This window comes from Manduca sexta, chromosome 28, assembly GCF_014839805.1.
Source record: "Manduca sexta isolate Smith_Timp_Sample1 chromosome 28, JHU_Msex_v1.0, whole genome shotgun sequence".
Lineage (NCBI taxonomy): Eukaryota > Metazoa > Arthropoda > Insecta > Lepidoptera > Sphingidae > Manduca > Manduca sexta.
In genome coordinates this window covers 11499452-11506921 of record NC_051142.1, presented here as the reverse complement: position 1 = coordinate 11506921, position 7470 = coordinate 11499452, and the positions used below count along the sequence as shown (strand labels likewise).

General features: G+C 29.1%; 1 protein-coding gene across 3 annotated transcripts in view; it reads right to left on the bottom strand.

The window, feature by feature from the left end:
* Window positions 1–1434: 1434 nt before the first annotated feature.
* The window catches only part of LOC119191070, a 16779-nt gene continuing 10743 nt past the window's right edge, over window positions 1435–7470 (bottom strand). For all 3 annotated transcript variants that reach the window (XR_005113366.1, XR_005113370.1, XR_005113368.1), the window contains one exon: window positions 1435–2734. The gene's annotated coding sequence lies outside the window, so the exon portion shown is untranslated. The remainder of the gene's footprint in view (window positions 2735–7470) is intronic.

Below are 7470 nucleotides of genomic sequence, written 5' to 3'. Positions count from 1 at the left end.
ATAAAATATAGGTAAACAAAGTTATTGCTGTACTTATGATACGTTTAAAACAAATCAAATAAATTAATGAACAAACCACTGAGTCACTACAGACGCTAAAATTTAAAAATAATTGATATATAAAGGATAAAAACGAAAGAAGTCAGCTCGGGCCGACAGGACAAAAGGTATATGATATAATCTTAATAAAATAAAAGGAATGCATCACGATCTTCGCCGTCGAAGAATACAATATAGGCCCCTACCTAGCTAATCCACCAGCCTTTCACTAGCTACCTAAGAGATGACTACCCGAAGAAGAAAGGCAGAAAGAAACTCCGGGCTTATTTTTTTGTCATCAATTACCAAATATTTTTTATAGATGTTGTATACAAAGTAGTCACATAGCTTATATAAGGTGGTGCACGGATTAAAAACATGGACTGGCATAAAGCAAATACATAAATAGTGCACACCGTTCAGCCGCTTACATTTACCAACATAATTTTAATTTTCATCATTACAATTCAATATTATAAAGGCAAATGCAACAACATGATTTTTTGGTTGTCTTCCACTTATTAATATTTTGTCATATAAATCAACAATAACTTACAAGAAACAAAATTGGATTGCATATAAATTTAACAGTAACAATTTACATAAAATTAAAAATAATGACAATACAATGACTGACTAGTGGCACATTTGAAAGAAAAATTACTACAAAGGACAAAAATGTTAGATATTTTATATTGAAAACATGATTTTAAATAAAAAGGTAAAATTAATATTTTTGTACATAGTAAATGAATAGAAATATGAACTATTTTGGAAACATAAACATTTTTATTTTACCGTGTTCAAGCATAATTATGCATATGAGATTTTAACAACGGCTTGCTTAACAGTTAGCAAAATTAAGATAATTGTGAAGACTAGCACTATAATTTTACACAATATAAAGAGCCATACTTAAGCTATTCACTATTATACACTATGCATTAGGTATAATAACTAATCTAACAACACAAAACTAAGAATTTATTTGAATATGATTATTCTCTCACGAAAAGCATTCCATGCATAATTTAACATTTTGCAATATCATATAATGGCACATTTGCTACTAAAAATGCTACAAAATACAGAAAATGTTGAATACATTATAATGAAAATATAATATTAAATTAAAGGTAAAATTACTAATTCTGCACAATGTAAATCAATAAAAATATGAACAATTTGGGAAACATACACATAATACTTTTGTAGAAATGTAATTTATTTACTTGACAATTATCTGGTAGGCTCATTTTAGGTTGTACAAGCATAATTATGTATATAAGATTTTAACAACTATTTGCTTAACAGTCACCATAATGAAGATTATTTTAAAAACTACTATGATTTTATACAATAAACAGAAAGCATAATAGCTAATTTAAAACCACAAAAATGTGGGTAATACACTTTAAAAAACATCAATTTCATTTGCAAAAATCGTAATAATTGTGGACAAAATACTATGAAGAACTTTAATTAAGTGAGATTAGGAACTACGCCTTCTTTGTGATCTATAACTCAATCCTTTTGTGACTTTCTCACGGATTAGAGTTTCCATTTCTATATCTTTAGGCCTTGAATCAATATTATTCATTCTATTATTAAAATTAATACACCACTGCTTAACTTGCATTCTAACTATGTAGGACCAAAAGCTTTTAATAAGAGCCGTTTTGTGAATATTACAGTTGTACCAAGTAGTGTCAATATATTTTATTAAATTACTTATTAAGTCAGAATAAATATAAACACTGCAAAGAAATGGCATCATCTTGTCAATAATGTAAATACTCTGCCAGACCATTTGACTAAAATTATTAGAAGGATAACATAACCTATCTACATTGGAACTATATTCTCTTAAATTAATTAATTCGTGAAATGACTCTCTCTGAGATAATAGTGCTTTTGTACAATTATCACAATCTTTGCAGTTCAAATTGGACATCAAAACGACAAACTGCACCAGCAATATATGGTACAGACTTATGTTGGAATATATTCTCGTTAGGTATAGAAATTTCTATAAAGTTAGTTTCATTACATTGAAGACTATCAGTGTATGAACCATATTTTTGGTGGCTGACTAAATGTTTTAATGTTCCCAACATTTTGTCATCATCATCAGAACAATTAGTGTATAAAGATTTACCGGTAGTAATGTTGTTAATCAACAAGGTTTTAAAAGCCGATACAAAATGAGTACAATTAGGATTTGTACTAAAATTACCATGTGCCCTTATTTGACCAAAAAAGTTTTCTATCGGATCTTGATTAAGACGTCTAAGACTTAAAAATTTAACACCATCAATTCTCAGCAGATCTGACCACAAATGTTTTATTGTTTTTATATTATGTTCAAAATGCTTCAGTGATAAAGGCTTCCTTTCCCTTTCATTGGAAGCGTCAAAGCGCATTGAAGCTAGCTTTTTCACAGCATCATTCCAGAATGCAATGTGCTCCGAATTATATGAAAGAGCATGTTTTAACTTATTCCCATAATGACCAAAACCATTTAAACTATCAAACAAATTATTTATAAAAAGAAGAATTTCTGCTGTGAACAAACCATTTCCAATGTCTTCATTTAAACTTATGTAATCATGATCCTGGAGAGATAGCAGAGACTTCATCTGATTTCTAGTGATGTAGCCACTTGCCGGCTAAAAACTTGGGCTGCAAATTTGACCTGAAATGTTAATAATATAAATAATATATTAGTAAATTAATAAATGAACGATTTTAATCATGGTATGATTATTTAATCTGTTATGAGCTTAAAGATATTTAATTAAATGGCCCAAAGAAATTGATATTCTGGCCAATACTTTCACAAGAATACGGCAATTTAACATATTATATTAAGGTTTTTATGACAATTGTTGTACATTATGCCAATTTCAAGTTGGGGAAAGTGGTTAATTTAATCACAGAATACGATTTATTGGAAACATGAAAGGAAAAGGATCAATAATGATGATATAATTTTATTTCCTGATGATAGTACGGTACTATTCTCTGAGAAAACTCAGTTATTACTAGAGGCTAGAGTAAATAAGGCATTAGAGGACATTGTGAATTGGCTTACAGAAAACCATTTATAAATTAATTTAAAGTAAAACATCTTATTTTTGAATTAAACTAATTTCGGATTCTATCGGTATTTTATTTTCTCCCGACGTTTTGCAGCCTTCATGGTCATGATCCCCCGTGACCATGAAGGCTGCAAAGTCTTTGAAACGTCGGGAGAAAATAAAATACTAACACCGCGATAGAATCCGAAAATTAGTTTAATTTCAATGTCTAACATTCGCGTAAATATAAGAAATCATTATCTTATTTTTTTCAAGAATAGGTCAGCAACTAAATTGCTTTCTATAAATTATCACTTACAGGCAGAAGCCATACGATTTTTAGGGCTCCAGGTGTACTGCAACTTAAAACTGGAAGGAACTTAAGGAAAAATTCTTACATTAACTAGTTTATTTATATACGAAATTTCAATATTTGTAAAAAGAAACCTACATATATTATGTACACTAAATATTATAGCAAACGAAATAAAAATGCCACCTAACAATACAGCTCTATTAGATAAGAGCGGTATCTGCATGGGTCCAAGAATATAATATAATAAATTACAAGTTGTATTGTAAACATAGAAAACATAGATATATTTAAACGTAAATTAAAACCTTTTAATTGATAAGACATATTATTATATAAGAGAATATTTACAGGAATAATTTTGTGTAACAATTTGTAACAACTGTGATAGATTATATTATATTATCATACCTACCTAATGCTATACTATATTAATATACTATATTAATATTAAATTGTTATTTTAGCTTAACTTTATATTGTAATTTTTGCACGTCATTCGCCTAAATATGGTAAGACGCTATGTTATAAAATACACCACCTAATACTTAAGGTACCCATATTTGCAAAATAAATGAATTGATTCATTGATTGATATGGTAACGAAATTAAATAAAGAAATCTGATTATGGATATGTCGGAGATAAGCCAGTATCCACGTGTTCGGAGTCCATTATAATGAAAACACAAACTTAATATTGGTTGGTTTATTCTCTCTTGATCTTGGAACACAAGTGAAGTGAATTTAAAATGACCAGGCTTTATATAATCCAATTGAGTCATAGTGAATTTAACTGCAACTTCCTTTTAGAAAAATAATTAAAATTACTGTACAATAAATCGTAGGTTATAGCTGAATATTCAAAATTAATATTATAATGAATTTTACATAATTAGATATAATATTACTTTACATAAATAACTTTTAAGTAAGCAAACTATTATTTTACATTATTTTCTAACAGATGCCGCTATTAACAAGGTGTGAATATTTTTACTTATAGATTAAAACAATGATATAGAAATCAGGATAATATTAACAATTCTAATTGAATTTACTTTAGACGTTTAGATTACATAAACAATTAAATAATGATATAAATAAATATCCATTATTTTCCAAACACTCAAATAGTCAATACAGTTTCTAATTTATTCTGAAACTTAATAAATAACAGAATTGCGGTTGTAAATACTTATTTAAATATCATTCTTTAATATTCTAGACTTTTTCATAATAATATAATCACTAAATATAAATTTGCGCCCATAGATACGATGCGAGAATACGAAAGGCGATTACGATGCTATTGGGAAACATCTCGATAATGTAGATTGGGAAAAGGTACTTGGTCACAACGGCGTCAATGATATGCTCACTAAATTCTACGGTATTTTACATGAGACTATCCAACTTTATGTACCTAAATTTAAACTAAGAAGTAATAAGTATCCGGTTGGGTTTAATCGCAACCTCATATGTATGTTGAGAAAAAATAAGTTTCGGCAATGCTATAAATTTTTAAGAACCCGTTAAATGGAATAGAATTTAAATTACTCAGAGAGAGTTGCAGATCCTTATTAAATAAATGTTATAATACATTATCTTGAAAGTATAGAAGATAATATTTAAAATTTTTATAATCATTTTTGGTCATTCATCAAGGCCAAAAGAAGAGGATCTTGCTTTCTCCCAGCTTCGATGTCCGATGGTAATCAAGTTAGTTCCAAAGAAGTTGAAATATGTAATATGTTTGCTTCGCACTTTGCATCAGTGTACGAGAAAGATACTAATGGAGTCGAATGTCGATGCTAACCCGAATTTTTCTTATCATTTCATGGATAGCTGTGCGAGTTACTCCTCGGACTTGGACTCGTAGTTTTACGTCGTTGCACATCACACTTAATGAAGTTTCACGTAAACTTAAGACTCTTGATATAAGCAAAGGTTCTGGCCCAGACAATATTCCACCAAATTTTATTGTTGCATGAACAAGAAATCTGACTAGTCCACTTTGTAAAATCTATAAAAATCACTGAAAACCGGAATTTTTCCAAAGAAATGGAAGGTAGCTAGAGTGGTGCCGATACACAAGTCGGGCAATAACACATTAATGTCCAACTATCGACCGATTTCTATTTTTTACTATGGCAAAATTGTTTGAATTTGTAGTATTTCCATATCTGGAAGCTTACTTCAAACCATTTTAACTGAACACCAACATGGTTTTGTTAAATTTCGCTCAACAAGCACTAATTTGGTCTCTTTTACTGAGTTGCTTTCAGAAGTCTTAGACAATAACATGCAAACTGATGTAATATATACAAATTTCAGTAAGGCTTTTGACAACGTTTTTCACGAACTCTTGCTGCAGAAGTTATCCGGTATGGGTACTCTTGGCACATGTATGAATGGTTTCAATCTTATCTTACTGGTCGCACTTACCATGTGGTTCTTAATGGTTTTAGTTCCAATTTCCATCATATGTGCTTCTGGGGGGTGCCCACAGGGCTCCCATTTGGGACTGTTATTTTTAATATGTTCATAAATGACATTATCAATTGCTTGCATCATTCCACACCTTTCATGTTTGCTGATGACCTAAAGATCCTGAAGTCCATTAATTCTCCCGACGATGTCAAATTGTTACTGAGCAATTTAGAGGACTCATTCATTAGAGGATTCCACATATGGAATATATAATTAAAAAGCATCTAGTTTGTTAGGCTTCGTTATAAGAAATGGAAAATGTTTAGTTTGTTATAGTTGATTATTAAGGTATTGCATTAGTATTTTAAGGTAGCCCACCACCACTCACCCCCCGCTAAGCTACGACCCTGGTGCACAGCTGTCTAATAAATTGTCGAACAATGTGAAAGACAGTGATACTTTTAATAATTTACTTAAGGTTATAGCTTAAGGTCCATTTTTCATACATTTTGTTTCACCTTTAATCTGGGTAACTAAACAAGTATTGACAAGTAAAGAATTTAAATTCACGTCTAGTTAGTGATTAGTTCTCGCAGTTGAAAGAAAAACGTAAAAATAATTAATATGCATGGATATTTCGGCCTTTAAAATTTCGTCGTATTAAACAAAATGTATGAAAAATGGACCTTAAGCTATAACCTTATATTACATATTATCGCGAAGAGTAACAAAGACTAACTAATATTGTTGCTTTAAGTGATAAATGCATGCATCTCATTATAAGTGTTCTTTAAATCTATAAATAATATATATTTTTTTACATGATTCTGTATGATGAATATACATAAAGTTTTATTTATTATGTCATGGTTAAAAGAACAAGGATGGATTTCAAGTAAAATAAGGCGGTGATATAAGGTAGATGTATCATATTTGGCACACGACATGACATTATGGGAATATAGATTTAAACCGAATTGAAAAATAGACTGATTGTTTAAAAATACTCTACACTTTATAGAAAAATCATAAAGATAACTCAAAAAGCCCAAAATAATAATTTCATAAATAACTCCAAAAATAAGTTTAAAGCTGCATGGCAAATAATTAACAAATTCATACTACAAGTATCAAGAGTCAATAATCGAACATAAAAATAATCACATATACAAATCTCACAGACAATGCATAGATGAATTTATTTATTATTTTGTTAATATTATTGAAAACAACATAACATTTATGAATAATGAATATATTATTATACAAAAAGTAATATGAAGAATTTTTGTTAATATTATTGAAAGCAACATAACATTTATGGATAATGAATATATTATATTCCAAAAAAGTAATATGAAGAATTATAGGTCTATAATGTTTTTTATGGTTATAGCAAAAATTCGTAATTTTCAAAAGTTATTGGAAAGTAATTTACAGACTAACTGTGCTCATTACTCATATTTCGAAAAACATAAATTATTCTGTGCTGATCTAAAAGATGTTTATAAGCACAGTTCTATTCATATGGCATTATTTGACCTGTTATCAACTGTTATGGCAGCTGCTCTAATAAAATAAATCCAGTCCAGGAGGTTTTTTTATAA